This window comes from Perognathus longimembris, chromosome 19 (assembly GCF_023159225.1).
Source record: "Perognathus longimembris pacificus isolate PPM17 chromosome 19, ASM2315922v1, whole genome shotgun sequence".
Lineage (NCBI taxonomy): Eukaryota > Metazoa > Chordata > Mammalia > Rodentia > Heteromyidae > Perognathus > Perognathus longimembris.
In genome coordinates this window covers 35,925,144-35,949,868 of record NC_063179.1, presented here as the reverse complement: position 1 = coordinate 35,949,868, position 24,725 = coordinate 35,925,144, and the positions used below count along the sequence as shown (strand labels likewise).

General features: G+C 38.6%; 1 protein-coding gene and 2 long non-coding RNA genes across 4 annotated transcripts in view; 2 read left to right on the top strand and 1 right to left on the bottom strand.

Moving 5' to 3' along the window:
• Window positions 1-24,725, top strand: part of Pde4d (phosphodiesterase 4D) — a 1,139,603-nt gene that overhangs the window by 584,661 nt on the left and 530,217 nt on the right. The gene's annotated exons all lie outside the window — the stretch shown is intronic.
• Window positions 764-23,602, bottom strand: LOC125367634. The gene is made up of 3 exons (XR_007214114.1): window positions 23,592-23,602; window positions 18,322-18,325; window positions 764-3,260 (listed from the first exon to the last, which is right to left on the bottom strand). It is a non-coding gene; the product is annotated as an uncharacterized LOC125367634 (long non-coding RNA).
• Window positions 4,382-9,128, top strand: LOC125367630. The gene is made up of 3 exons (XR_007214109.1): window positions 4,382-4,393; window positions 4,801-4,807; window positions 8,359-9,128. It is a non-coding gene; the product is annotated as an uncharacterized LOC125367630 (long non-coding RNA).

Here is a 24,725-nt window from a genome sequence, read left to right as displayed (position 1 = left end):
AGTTCTTTCTAATATGGTATGTTAGAAATTTCTCTGTTTTTCATTTTACAATAACCATTCACCCCCAAAGTAAATATCATAATCATTGCTAGAAAACAAATCTGATCAACCTAATCTCTTCCCAAATTACTTTCTATTCTTTGGTGTTTCATTCTTATCTCTGTACAGTCTAAGCTATCTTTTCTACTCCAACATCTAACTGGCATGACTTATGATATTAAGTCAAGTCATTTGAAGCATTTTATTGGTATATATGCCCACACATAATGATTCGTGGAGAATTCTGGAGAAGACATCTCAATAATTTGTCCTGATACTTTTGTTATTAGTGCAATGACTTGTCATGGCCTTGCAATGTCTAATACAATGGTATCTTAAATTACCCCATATCAATAATATTTATAGCTTTTTATTGATTTTTCTAATGCAATATATATTCAGAATGTAACCTTCATTAGTTTTCCTTAGAATTTGCAAAATTAAAAATGAGCCTTACAAATCTTTGTCTCTACAAATAAAAGCAAAATGGTGGGCTGGGGATATGGCCTAGTGGCAAGAGTGCCTGCCTCGGATACACGAGGCCCTAGGTTCGATTCCCCAGCACCACATATACAGAAAACCGCCAGAAGCGGTGCTGTGGCTCAAGCGGCAGAGTGCTAGCCTTGAGCGGGAAGAAGCCAGGGACAGTGCTCAGGCCCTGAGTCCAAGGCCCAGGACTGGCAAAAAAAAAAAAAAAAGCAAAATGGTTATCTTAGTAATAAAAAAGGAAACAGGAGTAAGATAGAAATTGGTAAGAATAGAGGCTCTGGAGGGAGCCCATCCAGGTTTGAAACGTCCTGCCTGGAACTTACTAGTTAGATCACCTAGACAACTCACAGGAGCTTTTAGTGCATTAATCACCTCTTCTGCAAAATAGCAACAGTAGAGTACATCATTGAGAATATTGTTACAAGCTGAAACTAGCTAATGCTAGTAAAGAGGTTGGCAATGTGCTTGATACAAAATAAGTACTCAAAACTACTTCAAAGTCATTTTTATTATTCTAGAAGTCAATAGTCACCACTACAAACATGTGTGTTCTGCTTACATTTGACTCTGTAACCCAAAAATATATTTTCATGAGTAAGACCTCATTTGAAACTCACTGCAAATATAAAACATAGAAATTGGTGACCCATTTTCCAAGGAGAAACTGAGATCCAACAAAGGGAAGTGACGTAGGCCCTGCAGGACTATGCCGACGCAAATGTCCCCTATGGATCATACAGGAAGCTAACTAATCATCAAGCCTCAACAACTTTTTTTTTAACTTTGCAGTGCCATAAAAGCAATTTGCGTTCAGTCGATAGGACTAAACTTTGAATTTTAAATTTTTAACCAATTCTCAGGGTAAGAATATACATACCTAAATTAGGACTGGGCAGAAGCAATAAGCGCAGCCCCCAGTAGGTATGTAATCTTGAGGAAAATAAGTGGTAGTTTATAACACAGTTTTGCTCAACTAAGCCATTCTGGTAGCTTAAATGCATTTTTCACCTAAGATATTTTATATTACAAATTTATCAGGCCATACCTAAATCACAGGACATCCAAATATGCCTCCTAGAATGCAGATAGGCATGGTGGTGCAGGCTGTATTTGGACTTCTGTATATTCATCTTAGCATTGGAGGCTCTTCCTATTATGAAAGTTGTGACCTTGCCACTCAACAGACAGATGGCATTGCTTGATTAAAGTCAGGCCAGATTTAGAACATGTCTATGAAGGCTTTCTCATTTGGGAATCATTTCTGTCCACTGAAATTTTCTTTACACCAGTTGAGCAAACAAAACCATTGAGCATCTTCTCATAAGGACTTTTTTCTTTTTTGGCCAACCTTGTTCTCAGGATGGCAGTGTGACTTGTATTTTTAGAAGTCAACTTCTCACACTCTGAGGAAGAGAGAACATTGAAACTACTGTGACAAAGGTGAGGTTCTATAAATATCCAGACTCTTTCATTAATAAAGAATTGTCTGTTCTAATGGAAAAATGACTTCGCACAAGTAGACGTCTGTGGAGCAAGACAAGTGCCAGTCTGTGTATGTGAAGGCAAGGGAGGGCTAAGTGAATAGTACAGCAGATTTTACACAGCACTGAAAGGTAAAATGGCCTAACCGTATGTATCTATACATATATGTGCATAGAGAGGCACATGCTCACAACACCATATTCTAAAGGAAAGTATTTATAGATCATTAAATCACTGAATTAGCTTTGAATGCAAGGCCAAATAAAACATGTCTGCTAGGCATTAATCTTTAACTGAAATGGTACAAGAAAGACATAACTACACAGTCTAATTTATTTAAATGTAAAATGAGTTATTTCATGGGTGTTGGACCACCTGTAGCTAGATTCAGGAAACGGTAAGTCAAAGCCGTCAAAGAATGCAGTACAGGAGGGTATTAATCTTTCAGACATGCCCAGGTTTCTGCCTTATTTTTGTAGTGTAAGAGAAGACTGCCTAATCTTTTCAAACTCAGTTTTCTCACCATATGAATGGACAGGCCAAGACTCAACCTATAGAGTAGATGGGAGAATTAATCAACATGCTTAACTCACATGGCCATGTGAACAAGGAGGGGCTTGTTTTGATTGACAAGGCTGCCATTAAAAAGTACCACACATTAGATGGCTTAAATAATAGAATTTCAATTTCTTTTTTTCCCGGTCATTTCTTTTTAATTTTGTTTCATTCAGCCTTTTCACTCACAGCTGGGTTGCTACTATGTAAGCTGTGCCTCTAGCATGATATGTTTCTGCATAGTTGGAGATGGAGAAGATGGGAGTCTTGTGGCTATTCCTGTCCATCATGGCTTTGAATCAAGCTCTTCAGCCCCTTAAAGAGGTAGAATTCCAGGTATGAGCCACTGGCGCCTGGCTCAGAAATTTGTTTTCTGTCAGCTCTGAGACTAGAAGTTGGAGGCTGAGGTTTCCTTTTAAGAGCCACGAGGAAGGATCTGTTCCAGACCCTTCATTGGCACCTGCCATTTTCCCTTGTGTTTTCACATCTCCGTGCCTCAGCACGTCTTCATATCTCTTTTTCCTTTTTATTTTAATTTTTTTGTAGTAAGGGCATAAGAAGCACAGGAGTAACACTCACCCTCTCCATCTTTGATATGAATTCATCTTAACTAATTACATCAGCAAAAACCTAACTCCAAATAAGGTTCTGTTCTGACATACCAGAAGGTTATTTTTTCACTTTCTATCTTTCACCTCAGTCTAAAAGCCCTACTGGACAGGGACCTAACTTATCTGGCTTGAGCCTATTTCGTCTAGGATGGAGCTCTGTTGTCAATGCCCAGGGAAGTTGCTACTATATGTTTGCTCAGGAAATAAAAATAAAAATAAAGATAAACTGGCTTAGAGTCAGTCAGGGCTCAATAAATAATAGGAGCTATAGCGATCTTTAAACAAACACTCTCATTCTCTGCCTATTGCGAGTTTTTACATTTTACTTAAATAAATGTACATTTAAATAACCACTAATGGCTACCTAGTTGAGCAGCTCAGGTGTACAATATTTCAGCTATTTGAGAAAGTGGTACTAGATGTTGCTTGCTAGAGAGAGAGAGAGAGAGAGAGAGAGAAAGAGAGAACTGACAGAAGGACACGAGAAAACTCAAGCCTGACCCAGTGCAGCTTGACCAGCCTCAGTGCTGCTCTCATTTTTTTCCCATCCCCCCTCCTGAGATATGAGCATAGTGGTTCAAAGCCAGCCTGCACAGGAAAATCTAAGACTCTTATCTCCAAAAGCTGGAAGAGGAGCTGTGCCTCATTTGTAAAGCATTAGCTTTGAGAGAAAAAAGAAGAAGAAAACCACTAAGGGATAGCAGCCAGTCCCTAATTTCAAGCCCCAGAAAGGCTCATTGAGAAGCAAGTTCTCTCAGCGTACAGAGATGAGCTGTTTGCTGTTTGAGGATACAGTGTGGATAGAGGTGCAGGCCCTGGTAGCTACGACCACCAGCTTTCCACATAGGAGCATGTGGCTTCCTTCAGACCAGAAAATAGCTGATTTTCACCATGTTGTTCAGCCTCTACCTTAAGTAAATGTCCAATGTGGTCATTTCATGTTCAGAAAGGAACTTAAGGCTCCTGAAGGTTTCTCATAGTTGGTGGTATTAAACCATCACTATGAGTAATAATCTGTATGTTATAAAAAATTCTTTGTATAAAGATCTTGTGCTTCAGAGTAATAGCACACACTCAAAAATATTGCTAAACAATGAACTATGTTCCTAATGATGGATTTATTGATATCATCTGCTAAATAAAGGGAATGGAGGCATAATTTTTTATTATTAATTGAACATAAATTTTTTTACAAGGTGTTGTGCAAAGAGGGTGCAGTTACATAGTAGGGCAGTGTGTACATTTCTTGTGATATCTTACAACCTGTTTTTCCATCCCTTGTCTAGGTCAGGTAGACCCATATGCAATATACAATGTATCAAGCACATATACAGTGTTCACAGACTTGGTCTCTACTGTCTCTCCGTCTCCCTTTGTTAACAGTCATATATCAGGGAGATCATGCCCCTTTGTTTTCTGTGTTCTAGGCTTGTCTCACTCAACATTATTTGTTCGAGTTCTGACCATTTCCCTGAGAATAACAATATTTCACCATTCCTAATCTCTATGTAGTATTCCATTGTGTATAAGTACCATATTTTTTGGATCCATTCGTCTGTGGAGGGGCATCTGGGTTGTTTCCATATTTTGGCTATTGTAAATTGTGCCGCGATAAACATGGAAGTACAAATGTCTTTTTGATATCTTGGGTTTTGCTCTTTAGGATAGATGCCTAGGAGTGGTATGGCTGGGTCATAGGGTAGGTCTATATTGAGCTTTTTGAGAAACCTCCATACTGTTCTCCAAAGTGGTTGTACTAATTTGCACTCCCACCAATAATGGAGAAGGGTTCCTCTTTCCCCACAGCCCCTCCAGCATTTGTTGTTGCCTGAGTTCAGAGTATAGGCCATTCTAACTGGGGTGAGGTGGTATCTCAGGGTTGTTTTTATTTGCATTTCCTTTACTAGCAGGGATGTTGAGCATTTCCTCATGTGTTTCTTTGCCATTTTTATATCTTCTCTTGTGAAGTCTCTCTTTAGCTCTTTTGCCCATTTCCTAATAGGTTTATTGGGCTTGGAGGGGCATAGTGTTTTGAGTGAATGGAGGCATAATTAACACATAGGGTAATTAGAAAGTGATCAAAAGTAAATTGTTGACATAAAACTCAGTGCTTAGATAAAAGCAGAATGTAAAATACTTATGGCAATAAACCTAGAACATGCTTCTACTTGGAAAAGTAAATATAAATCCCAGGGTTCAGTTCATTCTAAAATACCCATTACTACCTTTTTATCCCTTGTTTGAACAGCAACACTTTGTCCATGCCACCTGTCTAATGACTTCTCTGAAAAGATTTAATTGGTCTAAAAGCATTCTCTCTGCACCCATTCATGTCTTCAAACCCCTCACCACCTCATTTAATTTGAGAAAAAGTAATTAATTACCTCAAGTGAGTCAAAGCTATTTACTTAAGAACTCAGAATATGACTGATGGCCTAGACTTGAAGCTGGTAAATAAATGAGTTATTACTGCCCACCTGTGATTGTGGGAAAGAATAGGAAAAGGATGAAAAATTAAATGTGTGCAAAATACAAAGCTTCTTAATGGATCAGTTGAGCCATGTTTTTAAAGAAACAAAGGCCTTGCCATTTGATGGGTGTCTAACTAGAAAAGCAATGTAGGGACATATTTATCAAGAATAAATCTTAAGATACAAACTGAAGATCATATTTACAAAGCACAGGAAGCAATAGACACATGGAGTTTTATGGGTTTGAAATGCCTCAGTTCTTAAATGCATTTGGAATTTCAGCTTACTGCTCATTAAAGCTATTACTTTAATTTATTTAATCAAAATATTGACTCTATTTCTCACACAGAAAATAACTAGTGACATGATTTGTATTTTAATGTTTTCTCATTTAGCACTGACAGCCCTATAAAATAATTCTCATTTCTTAACCATTAAAACATGAATGTACTTTACAGCATACGTTATAAACTTTCATTTTTTTAAAGTTTTGTTTTCGTTATTTTTGCAAACTTTAAGCTTGTAGTTAGCTTAGCCAAAATTATATTATCAAATCTTCAAAAGTCACTTATTTGTTATGGAAAGCTGTTGACACTGACTAAGGAAATCTATATTTCCATATAGTAACAACTTAATGCAATATTTTAAACTTCATTAGAATGTAATTGACTGCAGGGGTCCCTGCACCCTGGGGTGCTCTCCCAACCAGCGGGAGAGGCAAGGAAGCGCACCCTGCTGAGTGTGAACCCAGAATAGGTAACAAGCCACGAGTCGCCCGCACCCTGCCCAACCCAACCTTTCCCCGGCAGTTGGACAATCAGACAACTCGGGAGAGGTTCAAGACTGCTCTCAGTTTTAGTGGGGTGGACCCGATCTTAAGTATGGGCAATGGCAGCAGGAAGAGGAGGGTGTAACATACTTAGCCAGGAGCGATGATTGGCGGTCCAAGCTGTCAGTCAAGGGCGGAAGGCCATGGGACCTCCCTAAGGGGCAGCCTTAGTACTAGCAGGACCGCCCCCAGGTTACTGCCGGCAGCCATCTTGCTGCACATGGTCTTAAGGCTGGGAGGCGTGGCCAGCTAGAGCCGCCTTTCCAGTTCCGGAATCCCTCTTCCCGGAGGCGGTGCAAGCAAGCACGCCCCCAGGGACTGAGGCAGGCAGGGCTCTACAGGGCCTCACTCCCGAGGCGCAACAACCACGCACCTCCGGGGCGCGGACAGGCGGGGCCAGTCGGTGCGCCCCACAATTGACAAATAGAAATCAAATATATTATAGGGCTCGTATGATTAGCCTAGACTCACCCCAAGTTTCTGAAGAACAGCAAATTGTGAGTCTTTACCGCATTCCACAAAATTCCACATTTTAATGTTGGCCATTTTAGAATTCTATGTTAGCTAAGATGTGTAATTTGGATCAGTAAATTTAAACAACATAAAGAAGATTATAAGGGAGATAAGATTAAGATGGCTAAACACTTTATGTTTCAAGGCTGAGACAAATGAACAATAACCATAGTCATGAATCTTGGTCACATGTTCACATTTATAATAATCTGAATATAGTGATCAGAATATGAAAGGAAAGTGAAGCAACATGAGAAAAATCCCATGCATTTGAGCAAAGAACTTTTGTCTATCTGTTTTAATCATGAGAATTTGTGCAAAGTAGAGCGAACAATTGTGATTAGTGACGGTAGAAGCAGAAGCACAGGAAGGAAGATCCGGGACACGATGATAGAAGGAGCCCACAGGGTGGAAGAGTGAACAGATACAAGGAAACATTTTGGCTACTGGTAGTGGGGAAGAGGGAGAGAGGAAGATGGGGAGAAATATGATCCACGTGCATTGTACCCACATAGGAAAAGTTACCATGAACTCATATTAGAAAAGTTTTTTTAAAAGGCAGAGATGTGTATGAGAAATAATACAAGGAGTGAATATAATACAAGTACCTTATACAGATAAATGGAATAACCATGAAACCTTTTACTTTGTACAGTGAATAAATGCTACTAAAACCCAAAAGCTCTGAAGGATAGAAAGGGGGTAGGTTTAAGAATATTAATGGATTCGTTTAATTTCAGAAAGTTCTTATTCTCTGAAATGTAGGAAAAAGAAAGAAAATGAGTAGTGGCTTCAGGTAAGGGAAGCTGAGGCAGTTCTTGTCACATGGTTTTTATATCTGCTCATATATTCCTTCTTCTCTGTAAAATGAGAGGAAATGGTAGGGCCATTTCAGCAGAGCCCAAACTATTAACGAGGACTAAAAGGAGCTTGGAGTAGCTCATGACATTTTGTAAATATTCAGAAATGTTGGCTAATTTTAGGATTTTTACTATTATTTCACCTCAACAGTAAAGTAAGAGAAAATTATGAAAATTTTAATAATATGAAAAATTTAATAATGTTCTGAATAGCAGAATTGCTTAGAAACATTGATATCATTGGAAAAGTGAATAGCATTATCCTTGGAGCACCTAATCTGCATGGCTAGCCTTTTTCAAATGGACTAGCTGCCTGGAAGGGAAAAAGAAAGGTTTACAGAACTGTTTCTGGGTTTAGGGGTGGGGTGTCAGGGAGCAGTTCAGAGGGTGCACTTAAACTCTGGGTGTACTAAAAAGGTTAAGTGATAGGAATACGGAGATTTAGTCACAGGAGGGAAACTCTGGAGTTTTAAGTTTCTAGGTTGATGGAAGGAGCTAGGGAACTTCAGTAATTAGGAAACAGAGTTGCAGATGATCAAGTACATGCCCTTCACTTTCCCAAAGTGAAGCAATGGAAGTAAAGCTGAAGAAATTGTTACCATGTTACTGAAGACAACACTACCTGGTAGGGGAGGAAGGAAAAAAAGTGGCCTAGGATTAAGTTCCAAGTTTTATAGTATTAGACCTCAGAGAACATTTCTATCACCACAGAAAATTCAACTGGACAATGGTCGAAGTACCAGAAAATGAGAGAATATCATCTTTTTGAAAATGTTGGAGCAGAAGAAACTATGCTAAATGAGAATGTGAGCAAGGACAGTTTTAATATCTTCCGTTTGACAATTTTGAAGCAGTCATTTATTATTTTAACAATTGTGAAATTGGAAAGCGTGACACAATTGATGTAATCATTTAATTAGTGTTCAGTTTTCCACCTGAGGGATAAACAAACAAATTGATGATGGGTCTCATGATCATTGTCGGGTTTTTGGGGGGCCAATGAAATGGCTAAATCAGGACAAAGAGGTTTTCATCTTGAGTAGTAATCACAAGGATGGAAGAACAGAAATTGGAAGGAAGACTGGAGATATGTTGATAATAGGATTTGAACTAAATCCATAAAGAAGCAGCCTCTAGGTACTGGTTAGAAATTTGCAGCAAGGATACATTGACCACAATATAAAGTGCATTCTTAGTTTCACAAGATTTGACTCTGAGTACTAAGATAGTCTGTTGACTGTGAGTTGAGTTTCAAGGTAATAACTTGAAACATTCATTTGAAGTAGACAATCATTATTCTTCCTTCCTTCTTTCCTTCCTTCCTTCCTTCCTTCCTTCCTTCCTTCCTTCCTTCTTTCCTTCCTTCCTTCCTTCCTTCCTTCCTTCCTTCTTTCCTTCCTTCCCTCCCTCCCTCCCTCCCTCCCTCCCTCCCTCCCTTCCTCCCTCCCTCCCTCCTTTCCTGCCTCCTTTCCCTCTCTCCCTTTCTTTCCTTTTTTCTTTTCTTTTCCTTTCTTTTTTCTCTTTCTTTCTTTCCTTCCTTCCTTCCTTCCTTCTTCCTTCCTTCCTTCTTCCTTCCTTCTTTCCTTCCTTCTTCCTTCCTTCCTTTTTTCTTTCTTTCTCTTTGTTTTTCTCTTTTATTCTGTTGTTTTTGGGTTTTTTTTTTGTTTTGTTTTGTTTTTTTTGCTTTTCTTTTTCTTTTGCTGGTTCTGGCTTTAACTCAGTTCCTGGGTGCTATCACTGAGCTTCCTTGCTTAAGGCTAGCATGCAAACCCCCCCCCCCCCCTTGAGCCACAGCTCCACTTCTGGCTTTTGGGGGCGGGGGAGGGATTGGTTGGAGAAAAAAGTGTCCAGGACTTTCCTGTCTGAGCTTGTTTTGAACTGTGATCCTCAGATTTCAGCTTCCTGAGTAGTTAGGACTATAGGCATGAGGCATTGGGTCCAGCTTAGCAATGTGATTTTCTTATGATTTAGCATGGGAGAGGCAAGGATACTTGTCGTCTGTTGGGTAAGAAAATAATCCTACCAGAAAATAAATAGATACGTATTAAAATAAGGAAAGACCATTGTGAAAACTGCAGTCACACACTAAGGTACCCAATATATTACAATTGGGGGTTTGCATTTGAATGGAGATGAGCTATAGAGTGTCCATATTCGTAGGAAGTCAAATATGTCTGACACTGCTGATTCTTTTTTGCTTTGTTTTGCCTCTTGGTTCATTTAGTTTTGAGATAGAATCTTATTCTGTAATCCATGCTGGCCTCAATCTTGTGATCCTAGCATCTCAGCCTTCAGAACACAGGGATTACAGGGTGTGTACCACCACGCCTTTATTTTTCTAAGGTCTTGATGCTGTGAATAACCCTTGTATAACTTTGAACAGTAAATTAGAATATTGACCTCTTAAATTTCTCTCACATGGTTATTAACATTTTTCACAAACTAGGCCTTAGTGGCTCATGCTTGTATTCCTAGTAACTCAGGAGGCTGAGATCTGAAGACTACAATTTGAAGCCAGCCAGGGCAAGAAAGCCCATGAGACTCTTCTCTCAATTAACCACCTGAAAACAAGCTGTGGTTCAAAGTGGTAGAGTGCTAGTCCTGAGCAACGAAGCTCAGGGACAGTGCCCAGACCCCAAGTTCAAGCCCAACAAATGACTAAAAAATAAATAAATAGGGGCTGGGGATATAGCCTAGTGGCAAGAGTGCCTGCCTCATATACATGAGGCCCTGGGTTCGATTCTCCAGCACCACATATACAGAAAATGGCCAGAAGTGGTGCTGTGGCTCAAGTGGCAGAGTGCTAGCCTTGAGCAAAAAGAAGCCAGGGACAGTGCTCAGGCCCAGAGTCCAAGCCCCAGGACTGGCCAAAAAAAATTTTTTTAAATAAATAAATATATAGTACATTTTGCTCTAAGAATTATTTTTTTTCTTATAAAGCATATATGATATGCATATACGTATTAGTATCTATATATGTGTAACATATATATGTATTAAGAAAAACGTAATAAACAAGATCGGGCGCGTTCAGGGTGGTATGGCCGTAGACAGAAAACGTAATAGAAATATCCAGTTTTAACCATGCATTATACTGAATTACTTAATTTCAGATTCAACTTCAGGCAAGTTTTGTTTTGAAGCCTAGGTTACTTACTTTTCAAAAAGGCAGATTTATCATAATTTTTACAAAGATTGGATTAAATAAAAGATAAGAAAACATAAATTACAATTTACAATTTTTTTTTTTTTTTTTTTTGCCAGTCCTGTGCCTTGGACTGAGGGCCTGAGCACTGTTCCTGGCTTCTTTTTGCTCAAGGCTAGCACTCTGCCACCTGAGCCACAGCGCCACTTCTGGCCATTTTCCATATATGTGGTGCTGGGGAATCGAACTGAGAGCTTCATGTGTAGGAGGCAAGCACTCTTGCCACTAGGCCATATTCCCAGCCCAGTTTACAAAAATTTTGAACTGTACTACAAGTTTATAAGTTTAGATCATTACTGTTAATTACTGGAGACCATTTTTTCAGATTTTATACACATGTTGGACATGGTTATTCGACTGATTTAACAATGTATTCTTATTGTTTTCTGTGATTATGTAGTAAAAAAATGTTTGAATAGCCAGGCAAAATGGTTTTCACACTCTAATACCAGGGGATTCTTCTTTATTCTATGTTTTGCAGTCCCAGGAATTGAATTAAAGACTTTGTGACTGTTATGCAAGTCCTATATTTTCTGTGTGACTGGGATTATAGTTATGTACCACCATATCTAGTTGATTTGTTGAGATGGCTTCTTCCTAACTTTTTGTTTGCATAATTCTCCGTATTTCTGCTCCCTGAGTAGGTGGGGTACCATGTATGTCATACAACTCTTAGGTCCAGGGAAGAACCGATGAATTATAAAACTAGATTTACTAGAAACATCATTAGGACAACTTTTATGTGTCACCAACATCTTTTTTGACTGAAGACTTCATAGGAAAAGCCTGAGCTGTGTAGCTGTAGAGAAGAAAGCAGACAAAAAAAAAACAAACCCAACCAAACAAATGTTCCTCAGATTTAATCAGCAAGAAGCTGCTTGGTATTAGCCAATGTGCTAAGGAACAGAGTCATTATCTAACTGCCTTCATAAGCTGGAGCAGCATGCATGAGCCTAGCAGGTCTTCTGGCTGGCTGGATTCAAAGCTTTCACCTGGGCAAATTCCTACAAAAACTTGTGATTCAGAAATACTGAAGTTGCCATGGTGACGTGAGGAGCTCACTGGCTTCCTAGTGCATGCATCCCAGATGAAGATGCCTGATGCAGGAAACATGGAGAGCTGTTCATTTTGAGCTTTATTTGTGAAGCGTAGTGATGCAGATGTGCCATCTCGGAAGGGATCTCATCAGTCCCCAGTCAGACATTGCAGGGGCAGGGGTAGGGGTGGGAGTGTGGGTGATGACTGAAAAACTGGCAGGGGGACATGTGTCTAAAAGCCTGAAACCAAGGCATCAGCCTGCAAGAATGGCGACTATCACAGAGTTCAATAACCGGAGTGACTGAACTTTTGCGAAGGAATTGGAGATGTGTTGGAAATTCCCAAATCCTGGGATTCAAATAAGGAAATGAGAAAAAAGTACCCTAGCTTCTTGTAAGAAAGAGATCTATTGTATATAGTGGCACATGACTGTAATCCCAGCACTTTGGGAGCCTGAGCCAAAAGAATCATGACTTTTAACCAGCCTTGGCAAGACCACCTTACAAAACCAAAGACCAAAACTAAGTAATAACAACAAAAATAATAAATTTAAAAATAAAAAAATGCAGTTCATTTTATTTGCCTTTATATAATAAACCACAAAACACTTAGGAAATTTGGGAACTTTCTGATTTTTCCAAAGTTAGGCAAACAAAACAAATGAATTCTGTGGTTCTTAACTTTTTTTGTCCTCTGTGCCAGTCCTAGGGTTTTGAACTCAAAGCCTAGGCACTGTCCCTGAGGGTTTTGTTGTTGTTGTTTTGGTTTTTGCTCATGGTTATCACTCTATCACTTGAGCCCAGCTCCACTTCTGACTTAAAAAAAATAATTAATTGGTGGTAAGAGTTTGAAGGAATTTCCTGTCTGGGCTGGCTATAATCCATGGTCCTCAGCTTTCATCCTGCTGAGTACCTAGAATTACAAGCATGAGCCACCACTGCTGCTCAGCTGTGAGCCTCACCTTTTGTAGGTTAGTAAGTGTTCATGCTCAGATGCTATCCACAGAAATCCTAATTTCACTGAGGCCTATGCAGCCAGAGGTTTTATATCTCCCAGGCGTTCCCAATGTGTAGCAGTATATACAATCACAGTCTTATTCTCTTTTTCACCTGACATTGACTTTACCCCATGACCTAGACTTCATCCATGACCTTCACTTGGTCTACTTTTGCTACTCACCTCTGTGACCACAGTCTGGATGTCATCTTCTTGGACCCAGAACAGTTCCATCTAGTGCTGAAATCATAAATTCTATGTTCCAATATCTCAGGCACTCAGATAAGCCTCTTTTGCTTCCAGCCCACCCCATTAAAGTTCCAATAGTCTCCTGTGTAAACTGTTCCCCTGGGAACCCCTTCACAGGCATTCTGCTGTACCTGAAGAAGAAGGCTGTAAAGCAGTGCAAATGGTAAATTCTAGCCATACCACTAGTATTTCTGGGAACAGCCACATAAATTGGTGGCCTCACAAGTCCATGGTTTTCAGTCTCTTATTAGAAAGGACCCTCCCTGTTACCAGAGACCCAGTTCCTCTAATTAGCCTTGTGTCCATGTCTTCCACATTGAAAACCTTTCTTTTCCTATGCAAGAGAGAAACCTGCAACTATGCCTTAAATACCAACGTAACCTGTTTATCTGCCACCTTCCTTGGGTCACTAGCCTTTCTTGTGTAACTTAGCTGTAACATTTGTCCTTAAACATCCTTCCTCTACCCTTGTTGGGTGCTGGTGGTTCATGCCTGTAATCCATAGGAGGTTAAGATCTAGAAAATCTCATCTGGAAGCTAGTCTGGGCAGGAAGTCCATGAGACTCTTATCTCCAATTAGCCGCCACAGAGCCAGTAGTCAAGCTATGGCTCAAGTGGTAGAGTGACAGCCTTGAGTGGAAAAGCCAAGCAAGAGCTCAAGTTCCCAAACTCAAGCACTAATACCCAGCAAAATAGCAGAACAACAACAAAAAAATCCCTAGGAAACAAAGCCAACCCAGCTCCCAATTCACAAATCTTTCTTTGTCCCTTTGTCTACTGTTTTCCTCTTCTTTACAAAAAATTTTATACTTTGTACCTCATTCTGCAGCGTCCTCTATCAATTTACTGACATTTTTAGTGCCAAAGCCAGCAGACATATCTTAAACTTATTTTATTCTTTTTTTTTAACTATAGTTGAAGAGAGCTGACAATTCTGCTCCCTAGCTATCTGCTTACATTTGTTAGTTCTTGATACTTTGAAGTTCTTGATCCTTTGCTCTTCTCTGAGATGACAGTATTCTGTGTTTTATCTTTAGTCCTTTCTATTCTTATGCCATATCCCAGGAGAGAGCTTCAATGAGGCTGAGCACCAGAATCACCCTCAAAGCCTGGGAAAATGTAGCAATGCTAGCCCATTTCTAGATCATCCAAATGTGAATGGTGATGAGGAATAGATCCAAACATTTTCATTTTTTTGAAATTCCACCAGTAATTAGTTCTGATATGTAGGCAGCCTTCAGATAGTTTTTGTTTTGTTTTTATTTCCTTTTGGGGGCATGAACTCAAGGCCTAGACACTCTTTTCTTTTTTCCTCAAGGCTAGATAGTGTTCTACCACTTGAGCCAAACGTCCACTTCTGGATTTTTGCTAGTTAATTGAAAGTAAGGGTCCCTCATATTTATTTGTCTGGGCTGTCTTTGAACCTTGATCCTCAGATCTCAGCTTCCTGAGTTGCTAGGATTATCAGCATGAGCCATTAACAATTGGGTTATTATTTTTTTAGTTTATTATTACCTTGATTTAGTAGGAATTTAGATAGCTAAATAAATATCTAAGTATTATTAATACTCATAAATATATGTGTGCATTATTCATTATTATATTTATATCTCAACTATTGTTAACAAAAAGTTAACATATCTTTCCGTACACTAATTTTATACACAGATAAAATGTATCTAGCCTTCCCAACATTAATTTTGGATGCATAGAATAGGAAAAGAGTAGAGTTATAAACTTCATGGGAGCAACTTTATACCAAAAGCCAAAAAGGAAAAAAAAGTGGTAGAGTGCATATACTTAGCAATTCTCTATGAAACCTTTAGTATAGTAAATTGGATATTAACTTTAGCACTTCACTTTCATCTTCATGGGTAATACTTTAATAGACAAGAGCCTCTGATACTCTTCACCATTTTGAAGTCCTGCTGGGAGCAAGGCACTGTTGGGAAGAAAGATAGGAGATGACTTGGAAATAGATTTTTGTAGAAACTCCTATGCTTAAATCCAATATAATTTGCCAATTTGGAAAATTGCTACATTATATTTATCACACTGTTCTAATTTCTAATGGGTTGAGAAGTCACAGGTCTGACCACATCAATACTTGGCTCATTTTCAAAATGGAAAGAAAGTGCTGAAGTACCAAAATGCTGTGTTAAATTCTTTAAAAATGAAAAACAACTGGTGTGTGTGTGTGTGTGTGTGTGTGCATGTGTGTGTGTACAAAGTGAAACAAAAATAGAACTAATAGAAATGGCTGCATTTTTAACATTTCATTTAAAATCATATTCTAAAATACTGTTTTAAAAGAGCAGCCTGGGCCAGGCACCAGTGGCTCACACCTGTAATCCTAGCTACTCAGGAGGCTGGGATCTGAGGATCACCGTTCAAAGCCATCCTGGGCAGAAAAACCCTTGTGAAACTCTAATCTCCAATTAGCTACCCAAAAACAGGATAAAGTGCTATGGCTCAAGTGGTAGAGCACTAGCCTTGAGAACAAAGAGGCTCAATGACAGTTCCCAGGTCCTGAGTTCAAGCCCCACAACCCACATACACGCAAAAAATCAGCATTTCTAGAAACACATTTAACTTGCAGTGGCAATCAGTGGGTCTTACTGTTTCCTTTTTTTTATTGAGCTAGACTGTGGATACTTTAAAATGTTTTCATTAAATTTAAGTTGTTATATAAAGCACTTCAATTAAACATGTCAGTTTATGATTCGAATGCATCCAGATCAAGGTTGCCCCTTTCATCGTTCTCCAGCAGCTCTCCCAACTCTACCCATCTCCTCAATTTTCCAAGTTCCATTTTCACATATATCTCAAATATTATAATTGTATTTTCCTATTCTACCTATTTTCTTGGCCTCTCCTTGGCCTTCCCTTCCCTAATACCCAAGTTCCAACTTCTTGTTACTCATTTTGTTGGACTATAAATTAGTGGTTCAAAAGAAAGTTGCACATTTGGGATTCTCCCCTGCATATACCAGACTTGAGTTAATATTTTTGTACATGTATATATATATGCATATGATGCTGCATGTGGTTGCTCATATATTTATAAATTAGATCTAAGGAGACATAAGACAATTATAGAAAATATATTTATGTGGTCTAGATTCAGGAAGGCCTTCAAGAGGATTTCATTGATAGTTTATTAAATATGATAGAAATGATCCATACATTGTTTTAAGATGTTCTTGTGTTCTAAACTCATTTCTGTTTAACTAACTAGCTAGTCAAAACTACAAAGGAAATAACGTAGTAAAATCTTAAGAACAGCATAGTAAAATCATAGTGAAATTAGGAGGTTTGATTGCCCCTGCGGGGTGAGATGAAAGTTTGAACTATGCTGATGAAAACTTCCCTTTCTCAGAATCAAGGTGACAGGGAAATGGGTAATATCTGAGAAAACATGGGCACAGTTGGCCGCTCATCTCATGTTGATCTTGCTGACTGAGTCTGTGTCCCCTGACAATCCTGAAAATTTTCAGGGGTCAGCAAAAACCTGTTGGGCTCATTGACAAAACCTTTTTTTCTTACGGGTTTCACAGCTAAGAGTTTTTCACAGGAAATTTAATCTACGTGCCTATGATTCACTTACACTAGGCTCATCAAAATATCATGAGGAGTTATTGTCCAAGAAATCACAAAGTTTATGAGGCCATTTAGGACCTTTATCTATAGACCAGCAAATCGTTAGTGTACGAGGACTGATCAAATATAAAAAATATTGAGGGACTAATTTTGCCTAATACATCCTAAGAAACCTTGGAGCAGATTCAAACATATAAATTCAAAATGCTGGCTATGTATGGTGGGTGCGTACTTTAATCCTAGCTACTTGGATGGTGGCAGTTGAAAGAATTTGTGGTTCAAGGCCAGACATGGCCAAAAGAGACTAACATTCCAACTGAACAAATAAGACCAAGGTTTGTAGCATGTGTCTATTCTAGGATATACAGGAGATAATAAGGAGGATCAAAATCCAAAGCTAAGTCCTGGTGAGAATGTGAGATCCTACTCCAAAAATAATTACAACACAAAAATATTGAGCTCAAAATCTAGCACCATCAAGCAAAAATATATAACTAAATAAACATAAAATAAATATCAAATGCTAGTCACACACACATTATGATATTCAGATATGGACTACAAGACTACCATTATTTATCACTAAATTGAGACAAAGAAACACATGAATGGCAATCTGAGTTATCATCACAGTGGCATTGGGAGACATGGATTTGAAGATGTTTTCTTTTTCCCCAGTGACCAAAAAATAACTGGCTATTTCAAAATGGTCACCTGTTAATGGGACATTATGCTGAATTAATACTTTGGTGTTATGTGATAGTCTACTTCTAAAAATTCTTTGTTATCTTTAAGTAGGTTTTCAAAGGAGGTGCCATTTAACAAAGCAGTTTATGAATACAATACACCTGGACCAGGGTCTTCCCTTCAACATTCTTACCCCCTTAAATCACCCCTTCCCTCTTATCTTTTCTTACTTTGATGGTAGATACAACCTATTCTTGATCCCATTCTCTTCCCTTTCGCCCTTCATTTGTCTGCCTCCCTCCCCTTACTCCCACTTCTCTTCTTGCAAGTACCCATAACCTGGTGCTTATTTTGTTGGCCTTTGACCTAGTCTTTCTTTTTTTAAAAAAAGTTATACTACTTGAGTTTTCCATAATTTATTATACTTCAGGAGATTCATTTATAATCATTTGCATACCAACCAGTGTGATTACTTATTTTATAGATACATTCTTTCTACCACAAGTGGGAGAACCCATACAACCTTTATTTCTCTAAGTCTGGCTTACTTTACTTAATATATTTTTCCCTAAGTCTTTCCATTCCTTCCAATATCATTCTTCTAATGGATAGTAAAATTCTGCTGTATAACATTTTCATTCATCGAGAGGCAGGCATCTGGGCTGATTCCATATCTTCCGTGATTAAAAATATATACTTTCCTCTGGTTAGATAGGCAGGACTTAGCTCCATTATTCAAGGGAAAAAATGTAATCGCGTACAACTCTGCATAATGGTGTTACAGTTGTTGGACAACCCATGATCTTGTTTAAGCTCTGGGGAAATAATGGAAGCACGCTAAGCTCTATTTATTTTTAAGTTCACTTACCTCATACTTGTAAGAACTCTTTGATTTGGGTTTTGTTTATTTCTTTTTTCTGGTCATGTGGCTTGAACTCTGAGCTTGAGCCTTGTCCCTGAACTCTTCAGCTCAAAACTAATGCTCTACCACTTCAGCCACAGCGCCACTTCCCGTTATCTGGTGGTTAACTGGAGATAACTGTCTTATGGATTTTCCTTCCCCAGCTGGTTTTGAACTGCAATCTTCAGATCTCAGCCTCCTAAGTAGCTAGGATTTCGGGCGTGAGCCATCTGTGCCCTACTTTGGGTTATGTTTACAAAGCAAGTCAAAACAAAAGCATAAGTCCAGTCATAACCCAAAGCTTAAATATTATAGTTGACATAAAATTCAGTTCTAGGGTTCTTTGTTTTCCTCCAAAAATAAGATGCTTACTCCAGCAGGATTTTCCTTCTCAATTTTACATATTTGCATTTTAAAGTGGCCTGTTCCTGTGGGGCTAATCTCAGTGAAGAGTGTTCTCTGAACTTAATGTGTGATCTGTGGTTAGGTCAGTTCCATCAGGGCAAAAAGTAAGAAGTGGGCCAGAATTTACTTAAATTATGAAGTTGCCTGGAAATAAGTTTAATTTATGCAAGTATGCTATTAAAATATAAATGAAGAAGGCTATTCCCTCTAACAAAGAAACCCTACTAAATTTTAAAGTTGAAACAAAATTTAAGATAGCCATGATTGTGATTATGTAGCATTACTGAAATTAGTTAATGATTGTGATAATATCATTTAATTTTTTTCACAGCATATCACCAGTTAATCTGTCTGGTTTTATCCATTTCAGTCCTTCCTCTTTTGTTCCTCTGTTATCCGTGACTTGACTCTCTACAATATACAAAAATGCTTAATGCTAATCCAGATGGAAGATGATTGATATTTGAATCCTGCATCCAAATGAAACCACAGAGCAGTTGTCTTTGTAATCATGCTCAGTAATATATGGGGAAGAATCCATCTTTTCACTAGGATTTCAGGGTATTCCATATTCCTGTATATCCATCTTCCTTTGTTACTTTTCTTCTTATTTATCTGCTTGCTTCTCTGCTCCACAGAATCTTAGCATTGACATATTTCAGATTTAGTTTTTGTATTGTTTGTCCTCTTTGACCTGTCTCCTATAACTCATCTAATCTCATGACTTTAGATCCGTATGCTGCTTTCTTTAAGGCATAGTCACTGGTCTAGACCTCTCCCCTAAATATGGACTTGCATATTGAACTGTCTCCTTGGCTTTTGTAGCTGCATACGTACTAGGATATATTCCAAGACTTCAAGGCATGCCTGAAACTGAACCCAATTTACACCATGTATTTGTCCCATACATCTACCCATCCTTCCTTTTTTCCTCCTTCTTTCCTTACACACACACACACACACACACACACACACATTAATGCCTTTTTCACTTTCCATGAAGCAGGTGGTCATAAAAGCTACAATTTGAGATGCAAAAGTACAATAATATTCTTTCTCCCTCTTTATAATTTCAAGGATTGTTCATTCTTATTGTAGATGTTAACTTCACATAGAGTTGGTCCACTTTATTAACTCTCACCTTTTTTTAAATTAAAGTAAGTTCTCTGTTGCTTCCCCTGGAAGATTCAAACTGCTAGCATCACTACTCTTGTGCTGCAGGGTCAGTATTGAGTAAAACAAGGGTTATTGGAGCTTAGGCGTGGTGATACTGCAAGACTCTATTGGATACCCAGGATGGTTACAAAGTGACTGCCTAGTGAGAGTTGTGTGCAAAGTAAATGCTCTAGATGAAGAGATGATCCATGAATAATCAGAATGAAACAAGATGGTGTAGTATGTCATCAGGAAACTCAGAATAATACACAATGCCTGTTCTGCACATCTGCACATTCAACCTCCAATTAGCAAAGAAAATCAGCTGCCCCTCAAAACCCAGAACCTGGCAGGTTCTCAGCATCCTCAATAGTAGTTCCTAGAACATAGTCCAGGCAGTAACTACTTATTGAATAAATGAATAAATGAACGATCCATGATGACTTAGTGAATGATTCATTCTCCTCTTCCTCTCTTTGGATAGAAACAAATAATGGAAAATATGAAATATTAATCATTATTTTCCATACTCATGTGTAAAAACAAAAAAAGAGAGAAGGAGGGGTGGAGAGGTAAAGATGAGAATGTTCAAAGGGTTTCCATTGACCAAGATACACTGTATTTATAAAATTCTTTGTTGAATGCTGACTCCTAGGTACATCTTAAAGATAACAATGAAAACAACAACAGTAATAAGCCATATCCTGAAAACATTTTTAAAGTAAAAGGATTGTTTAGAAAAACATTGAGAACACGTATTTTTAAAAGATTGCTCAAATATTTTTGTGGGGTTTTTTTTCAAACAAAAAAACTGTCAGTCAAGGGATGAGAATACATATTGAATTAATTGTTTCTGGGTCATTAATGAACTTGACTGTGCTGTTGCTCTCAAAGCACTAAATTTAGCCGATATGGAAGCAAAGGTCCTTCATGATCCTTGAAACTCCTTTGAATTTCTAAAGAAATGCACAGGCTTATAAGGACTTTTAATGAGACATTGCACTCTTCAAGAGAGAAGAAATCATAGTTTCTGACCTCAGGGGCATTGATAAAATAATAGAACAAAAGCTCTAGGGAAATTAGTTTTGGGGAAGTGAAATCTGGTGGTTCATTGCACATTCTAAATAGCATCAGAGTAAGAACGACAGTCTGGATGATTGGATTTAATGATGTGGATAGATTTTGTGGTTACAGCATCCAAACTAGATTGAAATCCCCCAAATATCAACAAAGTTTTTACAAAACTATAAGAACTACTGGGCCACAATTCTTTCTAGGACTTTTAAGTTTGAATGGCACATAAGCCAAGAGTAGTCAAAACAATTGCAGAATTGGAATTCTGATCCATAAAGCTCAATAATCCTACCCTTTTCATTGTGTGGATACTGATTTAGTCAATCCACTGATATTTAGACAATGGTTATTCTAGTACAAATACTGAGTGCACCATGCAGCATAAACAATTGTGTCCATGACAATGAGCCTTGCCCTTAGGGAGTTTATGCCCTAGTTTGACGGAGAGAGAGTAGACAGAGGAAGTGAAAGTGCAGGATGCAATGAGTTCTAAGAAGGGAAGAAATGAAGGCATAGGAGAAAACAGGAATCACAGAGGTTAAACTAATATTATAGGTAGAATGTCTTACGTTCCCTCCTTTGTCACAAATCCATATGTTAAAGCCTTTGCCAGCAAGGCGATATTATTAAGATCTCCCTTTGGGAAGTAATTAGCTCACAAGGAAAGATCCTGCATAAATAGAATTAGTGCTTCTATAAAGGAGCCTTGAGTGAGACTCTCTTACCACATGAGATATCCATGAACCAGGAGAGAGTCCTCATCAGAGAATCTCCCAGCTCTTTGCCCTTGGCTGTCTCCAGACTTTATTTTTTTATTTTTTTATTTTTTTTTGGCCAGTCCTGGGCCTTGGACTCAGGGCCTGAGCACTGTCCCTGGCTTCTTCCCGCTCAAGGCTAGCACTCTGCCACTTGAGCCACAGCGCCGCTTCTGGCCGTATTCTGTATATGTGGTGCTGGGGAATCGAACCTAGGGCCTCGTGTATCCGAGGCAGGCACTCTTGCCACTAGGCTATATCCCCAGCCCCTGTCTCCAGACTTTAGAACTAGCCATAACATTCTGTGCTTTTTAACCCATCTAGATTAAGTCATTTTGTTATGGCACAGCAAATGGTCTAAGACAGTTAGGTTGACATGAAAAGCTACTCTGAAATGTCAATTACTAATTCACAAAGTGTTTGAGAATGATATGTGTGTGACTCCTCTGTGAAGATGACTAGGTTCATCACGAGGGTCCCATTTCTTCTTCCTTCCTGGTAGATTTTAAATTCTTAGGCTGAGACCTGATACATTGTGGATGTGATATAGATTCTTATATCAAATAAGATAATAATTGAATAAGTAAATGACTATCAAACTGACAAGTTTTTAATCTCTAGGGTACTTGTAAATTAGGTTACATTAAAATGAATGCTCTAATTTTGGTAACCCTATGCCAAATTCTTTCAAAAATAGTTGATTGTACAACCTTTGTCATTTATGCCTTTCTGAGACTCTTAGGGGTACCCTGAAGTTGTTCTATATAGATCTTTTAAGTTGCCATTTGGTACTGGCCCGTGTTCTGCCAGTGACCTCATCCCATCTTCAGGGTGACTCAAGCCCAACAGCAATCATCAGTAAGTTCCTTCTGGGTATTAATGGTTGCTCTTCCTCCTAGATGAGTGCCCACACATTAGGTACCAGAAAAGTAGAAATGAGAAAGCTTTCTCCCTGTGTTTTCTCTCAGGAGAAGATAACAGACTTCTTGGCTTCTCAAATTGAAGAAGTTTATTGAAGAAAATTGTTCCCATTCTCATATACTATGCTTTGTGTTTCTAGAATATGATTAGAAACTTTACATGCCAATGGCCAGTACAGGCCAGATAGTACTTTTTCATAGCAGAGTGTGCTCATTCATGCTAGATTTCTTTTTTTTTTCCCTAGAGAATTCTCAGCCAAAGTCCTACTTTCTGTTTTAGTGAGGATAGTGTAGGACATGCTACTATGAACAACTCCAAAATCTATTTCTTAAAAAAATAAAGGTTGATTTCACATTTCTACTGTTTATCATTGGCTTTTAGGAGACGGAGAAGGGATCTGTCTTCTGTTATATTTTAGGGATCTAGTTTCTGGGAGACTCTACTATCAAGAAATTCCCAGTTACTGGATAAAACTGAACTGATATTACACAGCAAATCTTGATAGTTTTCCTCTGGAAGTGACATTGCTTACATTTCTTCTTCTTTTATCTCTCGAGTCCTTCTTTCCTTTCTTCCATTCTTCCTTCCTTCTTTTCTTCCATATTATTGTCATTTCAAGTAATAGTGATCCTCAAATTAATAAGACAAATATATATGTGTACATAAATTAGAGATGAATAGCATGTCTAGTGCTGCTCTTATTTCATTTGTCAAAGGAAGGTAGTAATGGCCAACTTTAAAGTAACAGGGAAGTACTATCTTCCCACATGCCTTGATAAAGAACTGAAATGCCAAAGAGCAGCATTACTAATGATCACATGCACTGCCTTGAAATTCGGCTGCTATGATTTTCTAATATCTCTCTCTTTATACTTTCCTCCCATGACATGTCTGCACATGCACAAACTTCAAACATATAAGTTGGGCTAAAGTTTCCCCAGCTTTAATAAGTGGTCCTGGCTCAAAGTCTCTCACAAATTGTTAGCCTGGACTATTAGCATCCACGGGCTTAGTTTCTGCACAGTGACTCTTGTAGCCAGTGGCAGGCTTCAGTTTCCATGGCGTGGATGTCCCCAACATGAGATATGAGACACACATACGTGCAAAGAGCTCGATGGGTGGGAGCTGATCCCAAGACCAAAACTGCACCCAGTCATTCATATCTTATCTTGACAGTGACATGCCATCACTTCTGCATGCCAGTCAACCCTGAAATAGAGTATGAAGAGTGATAAAGATATGAATACTGGAGTGTGGGGGTAATTAGCGTCCATTTCTAGAAGCTGGTTTGCACTCCCATTCCGAAAGCCTGCCTATTCTCATGTAAACTCATGCCTGCGAATAAATGCTGTCTAAATCTTTGCGGCTGCCAAATAGCATGGAGTAAATGAAATTTAGAACCTCTCCCAAGGGAGTCCCTTCCTTTAGACTCATGGTGATCTTTCCCTACGCAATTAAATGGTACTTATATTGTGTCATTCTCTGTGTACAATACCCATGAATGTTCCTGCATTCTCTCACAGAATATTTGCTTTATTTATATTGTTTTAAATGGTGTTTTAAATCCCTTGTGTTTGGGTGTGTTTTTTTTATTCTTAAAATGTTAGCAGATCTAAACCGTAACAAACAAGAACAAACACCTGATAGTTCTTCCCTTTTCTACAGAAGCATGAGCTGCATGAGCTAAGTGTGACTTTAAATAGGATACCGGGAGGAACTAGAAATGGTGGCACAGTAGCAGAAACCCCACATTACAAGCCATCCTAGCCGGCCCTTGGTGGTTCCATGGAACAAGGATTCTTGAAAGACACTAGAGGGAAATGTAACCTTTTAAGGGAAATGCAGTTCCTATTTGAAAGGAAAGAATACGCATTCTTGCTAGAATCACAA